The following is a 14,044-nucleotide window of genomic DNA, read 5'->3' as shown; positions in this document are numbered from 1 at the left end:
TGTGCAATTTAATGTGCTTTTTAAAAAAAGTATATTTGGTAACTATCACCATTATCGAGAACATTTTCCTCACCTCAAAAAGAAGCCCCCCACCTGTCAGCAGGCACTTCCCTTCTCTGGCTGGCAGCCACTCGAGTGCCTTCTGTCTCTGCCCTTGCCTGTTCTGGAGACTTCCTGGAGATGGGAGAGCTTGCGTTCAGTGTAATGCTTACCTGTACCAAAGAAGAGCTGTACGACAAGTGAATCTAGCCCAGAGGACAAACAATACTTTGTTTTCTTTTTTTTTTTTTTTTTAACATTCTCTGTCCCTTTTTTTTTTTTAAAGAGAGAGGGGGAGAGAGAGAGAATTTTTTTAGTATTTATTTTTCAGTTCTCGGCAGACACAACATCTTTGTTTGTATGTGGTGCTGAGGATCAAACCTGGGCCGCACGCATGCCAGGCGAGCACGCTACCGCTTGAGCCACATCCCCAGCTCATTATTTTTTTTTAAACCTGCCAGAAATTTAGAAATTTTATTATTGGTTTGAAAAATCTGAAGAAGTTCCGTGTGTTTGGTGACAGCAGCAGGGAGTCGAAGACCCTGCAATTAGGTGAACTTCGGAGAAGTCTCCTGGTGGAGTGCTGGCTCTCGGGCTCCAGGTTGTGAGGCTGCTCTTCTTGTAGTTGACCTACCCCCCTTGGTTTAGTTGACCCTGTGGAAAAACTGTGTTGTCAATGCTATTTCTTTCAGACTTAAGACAAATGATCTGTTTTCTTTCTAAGCTCATTATTATTTTAGTTTTCTAATGCAATATAATAAGTTACCCCCAAAATTCGGCGCTTACAGAAACATACACCTATTATCCCACAGTTTGTGAGTCTGAGGGTTCTGAGCGGGTCCTCGGTGCCCTTGCCATGGAAGTCTGGAAGCTGCCTGGCCCCTGGGGGAGGTGCCCAGCTGGCTCAGGCAGGCCAGCAGGAGTCAGTTCTTCACCACCTCCTGGACCGAGGTCTCTGGTTTCATGTGGCTGTTGGCTGAGACCATCTTCCTTCTGTGGAGCTGTCCTTGGGGCAGCTCACCATATGACAGTCACCCTTGCTACAGAAGACCAGAGCCAGAGGGAGCAAGGCGGAAGTCACGCCCTCCTCCCTAGCTCTGTCTCCTGCATTCCTTTGGCCGGTCGCCAGGCCCAAGAGGAGAGGGTTACACAGGGCTGAGTGCAGGGGCTGGGTTGTTGGGGCCAGGCTGCTGGTCACAGGAGCCTTTCATGTCGGGGGCATTCCCAAGCCCCTCCTCTCCCAGGCTCTTGCCCTGTTGGCTCCTAGTGGAGCTGCAAGGCTGTGCTGGCAGAGGGCGGGGAGCAGGCTCTGTGAGCCGCTTGTTGAACCCAGGGAAGCTGTGCCTTACCGCTTGTAGGGTCCCTGGCGTTGATTGCCCCAGAAGTGAAGTGAGTGCCCACTTCCCCGGCTGCTCCCTGCTGTGTGCTGTGCTGCTCACTTTAAGTTCTGTACTCCCATTATTTTGGGGGGATGAGGGTTGTTTTGTTTTTACTCAGTTTTTGTGTATCTATAGTGTGAATAAATTGGGGACACTTTAGATGACCTAATAACACAAAGGCCATCTTTTAAATTCTCAGCATTAGTTATTTACAAATGAAGTGTGACAATGAAATAAAACATTTAATTTTTTAAGTGTTTGTCTTATGTATTCTGTCAGTGATTTTATCTCCATGCTTTAGCTTGGCCTTGCATGGGGGTGTGTATATGGGTGTGCTGCTGTTACTGCAGATTTATGTCCCATATGCTGACATTTGGCTCAGACCTGGAGTGACTTTTATTTGTTTAATTATTTACATTTTGCTGTTAGAGGGGGAACCCAGAGCCTCCTGCATGCTAAGCATATGCTTTACACACTGTTATGCCCCCAGCTTAAAACTGTTGTTGAACTATGAATGTTTTTCTCAGAGTTTGAAGATGCCCCCCCAGCCCCCGCTGCCCTCCGGAATTTTCCACACCCAGAAACTTGAAAACCTTTAAACATGGACTCTGGATTTTCATATACAGGTTTTCTTTCCTGATGTATTTGTTGACCCACCCACTGTGAATCTATAGGGGGAGTCTGTAAGTTCTCAAAAACAAGTTCCAATTAATAGTTAAAACATCTGAGTCCCCACCAGCAGATGAGGGGTAAAGGTGTGTGATATGTCATTCATCTGTTAGCTTTTTTGTTACTGTGACCAAATTACCTGACAAACAACTTAGAGAGGAAAGATTTCTTTTGACCTGTGGTTTCCATCCAAGGTTGGCTGACTCCAGGGCAGAAATGTCATGACGAGGAAATCCACTCAGCTCCTGGCAGCTGTGAAACTGTGAGGGAAGGGTCAGGGGACAAGATGTAGTCCCCAAAGGTACCGCCTTGGTGACCACTTCCTCCACCCCTGCTCCTGCTGCCCCGCTTCCCCACTTTCCAGTAGTCCATTCCAGTTATTAAATCATCAGATGGGTTAATTCACTGATTTGGTTACAGTCTCTGGGATCCAATCATCCCAAAAACCCAACCCCTGGACATTGCTGCCTTGGGAACCAAGTCTTCAACCCATCAGCTTTTGTTCTGGATCCACACCACAAGGTCATCCTTAAAAAGGAACTTCTGTTACGTGCCATAGATAGGCTTTGGGGTATTATGTGAAGTGAAATAAGTCATAAAAAGAAACACTGACTCCACTTAGGCGAGGCCCCTGGTAGTCGAATTTTGTATCTTACCAATTTAAAATATTTTGGAAAGTTACATGAGTGTTGTGTCTCGGAGACCTGAGGACCATCCCTGAACAGCCCTGGGCATGTAGTTGTAATCATGGCTTAAGGTTTATTATAGTGACATGGCTGGGATACACAGCCAGGTCCTGGGGAACCTCTGGAGGAGCCTCGTGTGAGCTTTCTTGGGCTGTCCATCCTGGGAGCATGCTGGCCTGCTTGTCCTCCGGCTGTGAAGACAGCAGTGAGCATGGTGATCCTACAGCACTGATGTTTTCACTGAGGTCTGGTCACATGGGAAGCCTGTATGGCTTCTGCCCAAATTCCACACTCCCAGAAGGAAAGCAGGTCTCTGTGGCAGAAGCCACTCTATTCCCACTGTTCTGGCAACTGGACACGCTCAGAGGCCAGCCAAGGGCCAGCTGGGAAGGAGAGCAGTCTGGTCCGCCTCTGTACAGTGACGAAGCAGGCTCAGGTAGGAGGCTTCCACAAGGGTTGGCATGTGCCTTCCAACCACCCTGTGGTGCTGGGTTCTTTTTTTTTTTTTTTTTCTTTTGGCGGAGTTGGGGATTGAACCCAGGGCCTTGTGCATGCGAGGCAAGCCCTCTATCAACTGAGCTATATCTCCATCCCCCCGGGTTCATTTGTGCTGGGCATTTCCTTTAAGGCTATAGTCCTTAGGGTCTGAACATTGACTTTGACTTTAACTGATAAGACTCCATTTTGGGGAACCACAGAATCTAAAACCTGTTTGTAGGTACTCCTTGGAACAAACATCAAGGATTTGAGTGATTGGCAACGGGACATGTGTATCCTTTATTTTCTCAATTTAGATTTACTATGGAACTGAAAAAAAATTCTTTGTAGTATGGCTAAGTGTCCAGTAGTGTTACTTTTGGTCCTCCAAGAAAATGGAAGCCTTGGGCAAATGGGATCATTCTGTCCACATAGTAGGGGTAAATGTCCTACTGTGGGCCTTTGCTGTTTATCTAAAAGTGAAATGAAGATGGATACTGATAAGAAAATTTTCAAAAGTCAACGTCTCATTCAAATGTCACATAACTACCGTGGCTTGTTTGTATTCCTTTGCTTTGGTTTCCAGCTTGTAAAATAGACAACCCTCTTCTCTCTCAAGAAATATTTGTTTGTTTGTTTTTGAGGTGCTAGGAACCTAGGGTGGGTGCTCTACCCCTGAGCTCCATCCCCAGCCCAGTTCTAGAAAGTTTATTGGTGTCATCTGAGGCCAACAAACTAGAATGTTCCAGTGGCTCTGGACAGCAGCAGGATGTGCTTTGAGCACCTCTGTGGCATCTGGTAATGTTTGTTTTCCAAACCGCAGTCAAGGCTGGAAGGTCTCCTGGTCTTGTCAAAGGAGTTCTGCCCTGATGCTGTGAACTGAGAGCTGATGGGCAGGAAGAGCTGGTTGCAGCTGGAGGAACGTTGCCCGGGAGGCTCCTGGTGCATCCCGTCTTTGCTTCATTTCAGCTTCATTTCAGCTCTTAGACCTTTCTTTTCTCCTTCAGTCGCTGTCAGGTAGCCCCACTCTCCCTATTTTTTGTTTACATCCTAAGCCTGCTCGACTTCTTTTTTATTGGTTTGGTTCTTTCAATTTTATGTTTTGAAAGGGATCCTCTGGAATAATTGTCACATGAACTGAAAACCAAATCTTGATGACTCATTGTAGACTGAGGAGACTGTGCCTCTCTTTTGCAGGAGGTGGGTAGGGTGCTGTTCACAACCAGATGAACTAATTCAATGAAAAAGGAGCATAGCCAACATTTTCAGTTGGCATGTGGGCAAGTTGTCTGTGCAAACAATGGTGCTGTGGGAGGGAGCCGGCAAGGGTGCCAGGGCTGGAATTGCTCCCACAGGTAGACTCTGCCTGTGGGATTCTGCAGGGCATGCTTTACAGCCAGAGCGTGCGTAACTGAAAGACATCACCTTGGCATCAGCAAACCCTTTTGACTTAGGGAACATTTAGGCCCATCCCATTGATTTGCAGGATGCAGAGCCGTGTGTTGGTTTACAGTTAGTTTTTTTTCCCACACAAGCATCCCTTTCATTCCTTTCTGGGTCAGCATAACCCCTGATACTAGAGAAAGTGAATGGCCCAATGGGACATGCTTATTTATGTCTGTTCATATTAAATATTTAAATATGCCAGATGAGCTGGCGCACATTCAGTCACCGTGCCCTCAGAGGTCTACTTGGTAAGGATGATTTTCTTTGCCTACAGACTTTGCTTAGGAATCTTGAGTGTTTGGCTCTCTCTCACATTTTTGCAAATATAGTATAAGCGAGGTACCATTATTACACTCATTTTATAATGATAAAGCCAGATACAGAGAGACCAGCTAACATACTGAAAATGGCGAAGCTGGTAGGTAAGGGACTAAATTAAACCCAGATCGTCTGTTTCAGGGCCTGGACATTTAGCTATGCTCCAGCCATGTACCACAGGTGGCTTGTCACCGCAGGATGCCAGGACTGTCATGGCCAAGGCAGTATAAGGTTTATTATAGTGTTTTCTAGGTACACAGGGGAGTGTGGCAGGCAGAATAAGGACTCTGTTCTAATCCACAGAGCCTGGGAATATGTTAGCTCCCTGGTGGGAGTCCAAGGGGATTAAGGTGCAGCTGGAACAAGTTTGATTATCAGCTTTTCTCGAGGCAGGAGAATTAACCATGGGTTATCTGGATGGGCCCGGTGTAATCAAAGAGTTCAGAGTTAAAGAGGGAGATGGGAGGGCCAGGGTCAGAGCAACGCCTGTGCACAGGCCTTGCTGTGGTGGGCTTTGGAGATGCAGGAAGGAGTCACAGGCCGAGGAAGATGGTGGCCTGTGGAGGAAGCAGGAACCGGCGAGGGAACATTCTCCCTGGAACCTCCAACAGGCACGGGTCCTGGCGACACCTTGGTTTCAGCCCAGCAGGGTAATTTCAGACTCCACATCCAGAAGTATAAGGTAATAAACTTGCGTTGTTTCAAAACATTAATTTGGGGCAAATTAAAACTAATGCAGGGAGGAATGGATTTTTAAAAATCCTCTCTGAACATGTGCTCTCTCACGTTGGTCGACCACAGATGGAAGGTGAGGGATGTTGTAATTTTCAATAAATTTCCCTGTTCAGAATTGTTGGTTGTTCCTACCAGATCAAGCCCAAACTTCTTATTTCTCCCGACATTTGACAGCTTCTAAGAACTGATCCTACAGGCCCTTAAAACTACAAAACTGCTCCATGCAAAACCCAGACCTCGGGGTGCAAAGCCATGCTCGTCTCCAGAACACACCCCTTTCTGGGGTCTCCTCATTTTGCTCTGTGACTCCATCCTACTTACCCAGCATCTCTGCCTTTTCTCCCTGTGTTTCCCGGAATGGCCTGTTTTTCCCCTGCTACCCAACTCCTCCTAACCTGTCAGCCCCACCTCCCTGGTCCCCAGTCTGGATGTAGTTGCTACAGGGGCAGAAGTCCTGTTCTCCTGACCTACTGCTCCTTTTGCACCCACGGTTTTTTATTGCCCTCACAACTGGATTAACTCCATCCCTTTATGCATACTCTTTACACTGATGAGTCTGAAGACATTTTTATCCTAAACATTTCCAACACCAAATATATATTGCTGTGTTTTTTTACCCCCATGTCCACCAATTCTCTAGCACCAGCAAGGTGTCCGATAATTCAGCATTAACTGCCCAGAGTTAGCACCAACCCCTCCGGGTAAGCATGGATTCACTCCCATAAGATGACCAATCATCAACCTGTCATAAGTTGGGACCATCCATGTATCTGACCCACTAGCTATAAAGTGAGGGGGTTCCCCAGGCCCATGGCTCAATTTTTATCATATGCTAGAAGAGTCACAGAACTCAGGAAAGCAATTTACTTACTATGACCAGTCTATTAGGATACAATTCAGGGTCAGAAAATGGAAGAGATGAGTAAGGTGAGGTGGGGGGTAGGGTGCGGGCCTCCGGCCCTCTCCAGCACACCACCTTCCCAGTACCTCCATTGCATTCACCAAACCGGAAGCTCCTCAGATCTCCCTGTGCTAGACCAGCAGCCCTGAGTCAAGGCGTGGACGTGGAAGGAACCAAAGTCTTCATAACCCAGAGTGAAGAACCACACCTGGGGGCAAGGCACTTCCCTTCCACCTTATCCCCACCCCTGACCCTGCCCAAAGCCCTAAAGTCACCAGAATCTTCTGCTGGGAAACAGAACTGTAGTATGTTTTCTCATCCAATCAGATGAACCATCTTGGACCCCTCCCCGCATAATTTCTCCTTCTTGCTGTTCCATTGCCAAAGCCTCAAGTCTTGTTTTTTTATTTCACTAACTATCTGGCTAAAAGGGTTTTTTTGGAGCTAAACTACTGAAGGTCTATCCTGAACAGATGGAGAGGGTCCAAGGGATGGCTTCCGTGTGCCATAAGAAAACACTGTGGCACAGAAAAGGAAGAACTGCCCTGAGCGGTCACCCGTGAGACTCCCTCCCCTAAACAGCCTTCTCATACCCTGGTCTCTGTGTGGGAGGGGCCACTCATCCGTGGGTGACAGCCCACTCACGGAATGTTGCTGCTATTAATCATTTTTAAAGAAAGAACATGACACAAGTAATAACCTGTTTGGCAAAGTCCCTTCGTGGTGTGTAATTATTTTTTTTCTGGCTGCAGAACGATGATTGTAATGTCTAGTTGCCTTGATGCTTTTCTTGCTGCTCCAGAACTGATGGCTGCAGTGAAATAACCTCAGGTGGGTTGCCAGGCCAGGGAATGTAGTCCAGCGTAGAGTGTCTCCTTAGCATGCACGAAACCTGGGTTCATTCACCACCACCAAAAAAATCCCCTAAATACAAACGAACAAACAAAAACCACATCTTCCTCAATTTAAGTTTCTGTATGTGTCCCACATCTGGATGATGGGACTTAATGGGTTAAATGGCTTCAATATTAATGAAAGTTCACCATCTTGAACTCATGGGCGTGGTGGCAGCTCTGCAAACACCAGGGAGAATTGTGGATTTAAATTTAGGCGCGAGCAAGAATAAGAAATGTGAATGCTGTCAGATCCAAGTGGAATCAGTGGAGCCAGAGCCTCACCAGCTGGTGCCGGGAAGTCCAAACAGGGCCTCCCAGGCATGCTCCGTTGGAACCCTGGGAAGGGCTCCCAGCACCAAGCCTACACCTAGAGCACCTGGGAGCAGGCCCGCCCAGCAGCGGCCTGTTTTATCCTGGACAGCTGCCTCTCCTGTTACTGACCCACGAGGCCAAGAATTATTGATTCACAATTTATGTGACCTTCCTCCTTTCACCTTCAAAATCACTTGTCTTGCTTTGCCTCTGGGTATGCCCATGGCCATTGGGGCATATCATAGCACATGTATTCCATGATGGCCATCTCCTGTTATTTCCAAATAATTCCGTCTCTCTGAAGAGCCTATTTCTGTTGGTATTTTAGGTTCTTGTTAAATATGGCAACTTCCAAAATTAATTCATTAAGTCCCAAGTTTTTAGTTCTTTAAATGTTTTGGCAAAATTGACAGGTACCATAAAATAGGTTGGAAATAATTTATAGCCTATATATATTTTCTCATATGTATATGGAAATATAATTATTCTTTCAAATGCACCAGTCATATTAATTTTCTCAAAAGAATAGAACCCTAACACAATATTCATTCCAAAAGTTACAAATGGTGTATTCCATTGCTCAATTTAAGTTTCTGTATGTGTCCCACATCTGGGATGATGGGACTTAATGGGTTAAATGCCTTCAATATTAATGAAAGTTCACCTCCAAAGGAGAAGGAGAATTAGACCATTCAGGTGAAATGGAGGAAATCTTAGAAAGATACTCAAAGTGACTCAAGAGGAAATAGGAACTCTGAATAGCTTATGACCAGTAAAGAAACTTAATAGTCACTAAAAATATACCCACAGAGAAAACTCTAGGCCCAGATGGCTGCATGGGCCTAGAGTTTTCTCTGTGGGTATATCTCAAGGACTTAGAGAAGGACTAATACTTACCCTTCACACATTTTTTTCAGAAAATGGCAGAGGAGCAGACCACTTTGCAACTCCACCATAAGGCTGGTGTGACCTGGTTCCAAAGCCAGACACGATAAGAAAACCACAGACAAGTATCCATCATGAACATAGAGGCCAAGATATTACCAAACCTAATTCATATAAAACAAATACATAAAAAGGGTTCTACATCGTGACCAAGTGGGATTTGTCCCAGGAAAGCAGAATTGGTTAAACATCTCAAAATCAATTGATAAAAAAGAGTCATTTTCCAACACCAACTGGGTGTTCTTTTCTGATGCTAACTATTCAGCCTAGCACAGACCCCACAAGTTAAAGGCTCAGTCCATAAGACTCCCCGACTTCAGATACAAGAAGGGCATGTTTGATATTTGCTAGTACAACTCACAGAACTCAGCCAAGTGCTAACTTACTGACATGGCTTTGTGTTCATAAAGAATACAACGCAGGAACAGCCAGATGGAAGCCAAGCATGGGGGCAAGCTGGTTTGGGGATTGGAACGTGAGTTTCAATGGCCTCTGGTACACTGTGCTGTCAAGACACAGAAGTGTTCAACAATCCGGACGCCCCCGTAGGTGTGCTTGATTGAATCATTAGCCCCTGGTAACTGAGTCCCAGCGTGCACCCACCCCAGAGGAAAAGCTGAGAAGCTCCAACATATGATACTGTGTAGTTGGTTTCCCAGGCAACCAGCCCCTGTCTAGAAGCAACTTAAGTCACCTCATTAACAGGTAGAGGTGCTCCTGGGCTTGCGGTGAGGGGTATGTTCTGATAAACCTGTTGTAAGTTGAGAATATTGTAAGTTGAAATGTATTTAAAACTTACCAAGCATCACCACAACAGAAGTCTGTAGAGTTATCTACCCTGAGGCTGTAGGGCTGCCTTTTGTGGCTCTGCCCTCCTGCCCAAAAAGCTTCACAAGAAAAGATCGTACTTGGAGTCATTAGCCTGGAAAAGAGCAGAGTTCAAAATTCAAAGTATTTCTATTGAGTTTTCTATTGAGTGTACCTGGCTTTTTTTTTTTTTTTTTTTTTTTTTTTTTTTTTTTTTTTTTTACCATTGTGAATGTAGAAAATCCTAAATTGAAATCCTAATTTGGGACCATTGAACTCACCTGTGGTCACTATGAATAACAAAAGATACTCCTGACATCAGGAAATTCCTGAGGTTTTAGGAACTTTGTGCCAGGAACTTGGGACAAAAACCAAAACACACACTCTCTCTCTCTCCCTCCCTCCCTCCCTTTTATTTATATATATATATATATATATATATATATATATATATACACACATATATTCCAAACAAATATATATAAATATGTGTGTGTGTGTGTTCATTATGCTACAGTGGTATACCATATCAATCAAATGAAAAACGAACTCCATGATTGTCTCACTAGATTCAGAAAAAGCACTTGACAAAATCCAAAATCCAACACACATTCATGAAGAAGAACTCAGAAGGGCTGGGGATGTGGCTCAAGAGGTAGCACGCTCGCCTGGCATGTGTGCCGCCAGGGTTCAATCCTCAGCACCACGTACAAACAAAGATGTTGTGTCCACCGAGAACTAAAAAATAAATATTAAAAAATTCTCTCTCTCTCTCTCTCCCCCCCCCACTCTCTCTTTCCCCCACTCTCTCTTAAAAAAAATAAAAGAACTCAGAAAAAATGAGGAGCTGCCCACAGAGTGGGAATAGAGAAGAATGCCTTCAACTTAATTGGTGCATCATGGAAAACCCACAGCCACCTTCACACGTAGAGAAGAAAGACAAAGCACTCTTTTCTGAAGATTAGGATAAAGGCAAGGTACACTGTCACCTCTAGCAGCATCTAGATTGTAGAAGAACTACTGCTGTTCATCACAGATGACATAATCTCATGCAAATGCTCCCAGGAATCCACCAAATAAATCCCAGAGCTAAAAAGTTTAGCAAGGTGGAAAGGATACAAGAGCAATATACAGAAATCAACCACAGAACAATTTGAAAATGAAATTAATATTACATTCACAGTAAATCAAAACAATAATAAATGTAAGTACAATTTCTGTATGCTGAAAACTTACATAAAACATTGGCAACAGAAATAAGGATGACCTACATAAGTGGAGGAAAGTTCCATGTTGATGGATTCCAAGACTCAGTATTGTCAAAATGGTGATTTTTACAGGCATGGTAGTGACACCTATGATCCCAGGAGGCTGAGGCAGGAGGAAACATGTTCCAGGACAACCTTTAGCAAGACTCTCTCTCAAAACAAAAAGGGGCTGGGGATGTAGCTTGGTGGAAGAGTGCCTCAGGTTTAATTCTTAGTACTGAAGAGGGGGGAAAAATAAAGAAGATAATTTTTACCACATGAATTCATAGACTCGAGCAAACTCTTATCAAGATCCCATAGGATTTCTTTGGGGGAAAATTGACAAGTTGACTCCAAGGTTTACAAGAAAATACAAATGGCTTGGAATAAGCAAAACAATTTTGAAAAAGAGCAAGATTGGTAGAGTATTATTTTTAAATTCTAAAACTTACTATGAAGATGCAATAATTACTATAGGACAGTATTGACACAAGGACAGATCGATTAAAAAAAAAAAAAGAATTGAGGATCCAGAAATTCTTATATTTCTGGCCAATTGATTTCTTATTTATTTTTTCTGGTACTGATTGAACCTGGGGGCACTCTACCACTGAGCTACATTCCCATAGTTTTTTTTCATTTTTAATTTGAGTTAGGATCTTGCTAAGTTGTTGATGCTGGCCTCTGATTTGCAATCCTTTCTCAGACTTGATAGTTGATGGGATTGCAGGCATGCACCACTGCACCCAGCTTTCTTTTTCTTTTCTTTTTTTTTTTTTTTTAAGGTCTGTAATATTCTTTGTTTTGTTGTTTTATTTTTTGCATTGCCAGGTTTGATCCCAGGGCCTTGCACATGCTAGGCAAGCAAACATCCTCAGCCCCTTGTCAATTGATTTCTGACAAACAAAGCAAGATAATTCAATGGGGAAAGGATAATCTTTTCAAGAAATTGAATAGTCAATGGGCATTGTGGTGCATGCCTATAATTCCAGTGGCTCTAGAGGCTGAGACAGGAGGATCTTGAATTCAAAGCCAATTTCAGCAATAGTGAGGCACTAAGCAACTCAGTGAGACCCCTGTCTCTAAATAAAATACAAAATAGGGCTGAGGATGTGGCTCAGTGGTTGAGTGCCTCTGTGTTCAATCCCTGGTACCCACTCTGCCACAAAAAAAAGAAATTGAATATTTACATGCAAAAGAACAAACCTAGACCCTTACCTTACACCGTACATAAATACCAAAGCAAAGTAGGTCATAGACATCATGGTAAAAGCTGAAACCATAAAGCCACTATGTGAGAAAATGGAAGAAAATCTTTCACCCTGGTTGGGTAGAGTTTTAGGTATGACACCAAAGGCATGATGCTTTAAAAAAAAAAAAAATGGATGAATTGGATCTCATCAAAATTAAAAACTTTTATTTCAAGAGCCAGAATTCAGATAAATGCAAACACAAGCCACAGATTAGATTAGATTAGAAAATATTGCAGATTGTTTGCCTGATGAAAAGCAAAATTTGTATCCAAAATATATAGAGAACTCTTATAACTGAGTAAGAAAACCCAGGTGTGTGGGTGGGTGGGTGCAGTGGCTCATACCTGTAATCCCAGTGGCTCTAGAGATTGAAGCAGGAGAATTGCAAGTTCAAAGCCAGCCTCAGCAAAAGTGAGGCGCTAAGTGACTCAGTGAGACCCTGTCTCTAAGTAAAATTTAAAAAATAGGGCTGGGGATGTGCCTCAGTGGTCGAGTGCCCCCCGAGTTATTATAAGTGCCCCTAAATTATTAGAAAAAACTTATAAGAAAAGCCAATTTTAAAATAGGCAAAAATTTTGATTTCACCAAAGAAGATATATGAATGGCTAAGAGTGTTATGGGCCACACTATATGGGCAATGACATATAGCCAAACAGTTGCCAAACAGACTCATGTAAGAAATGCTTCTCCCACGGGAACACTCCCGCTCTGTGCCTATCAATAGTTGCTTAGCATAGCATGTTTGGCAACACAAAATGGTAATGCTTTTTTTTTTAAAATTTTTTAGATGTTGATGGACCTGTATTTTATTCATTTATTTGTATGTGGTTCTGAACCCAGTGCCTCCCACATGCTAGGCAAGTGCTCTACCACTGAGTCACAACCCAGTCCAAAATGGTATTTTTTTTTTTTTAAAGAGAGAGTTAGAGAGAGAGAGAATTTTTTTAATATTTATTTTTTAGTTCTCGGCAGACACAACATCTTTGTTTGTATGTGGTGCTGAGGATCGAACTCGGGCCTCACGCATGCCAGGCGAGCTCGCTACCGCTTGAGCCACATCCCCAGCTCCAAAAATGGTAATTCTTATGCAATGTAAAATTGTTCTCTTTGGTTCCCATTTTTCTTGGGCAGTGTACTCTGTCAGCGATTGATCGTTTAGATGTTAGTAACCATTCTCTAACTTGTACTCAACTAGGGTCATTTTGACCCATTTCCCTTCTTCCCTGCTTGCTTGCTGCTATGCCAACCTGGAAAGTCCCCAGGGAAATCCCAATGTACCCACTGCACTGTTTCGCTAACTGCTCAATTCAGCTCTGTGCCCCTGCTTGCTTGCCGCCAACTCCACCCGGATGTGGGCCACGAGGCTAAATAAAGACTCCAATTTAAACAAAATGGACTTGGTATGTTCTCTGAACGGTCTGCCCCATAACAAGAGGACATGAAAAAATGCTCAGCGTCACTAGTCATTAGGTTAAGTGTGAATTAAAACCACAATGAGACATTGACGCACACTCAGGAGAATTTCTGAACATTTAAAAAAGACAAGGGGGAGGGTTGTGGGGTTGTGGCTCAGTGGCACTGGGTTCGACTCTCAGCACCAAATAAAAAAAAAGATATTGTGTCCACCTACAACTAAAAAATAAATATAAAAAAAAAAAAAGACAAGGGACTGGGGTGAAGCTCTGTGGTAGGACACGTGCCAAGTGAAATAAGCCAGTCTCTTGGGGCTGGGGATGTGGCTCAAGTGGCATGCGTGCGGCCCAGGTTCGATCCTCAGCACCACATACAAACAAAGGTGTTGTGTACGCTGAAAACTGAAAAATAAATATTGAAATTCTCTCTCTCTCTCTCTCTCTCTCTCTCTCTCTCTCTCTCTCTCTCTCTAAAAAAAAAAAGAAAAAAGAAATCAGTCTCGAAACACCCAAGGCCAAATG

This window comes from Callospermophilus lateralis, chromosome 11 (assembly GCF_048772815.1).
Source record: "Callospermophilus lateralis isolate mCalLat2 chromosome 11, mCalLat2.hap1, whole genome shotgun sequence".
NCBI lineage: Eukaryota > Metazoa > Chordata > Mammalia > Rodentia > Sciuridae > Callospermophilus > Callospermophilus lateralis.
The sequence above is the reverse complement of the archived record's forward strand: the minus strand, read 5'-3'. Positions refer to the sequence as shown.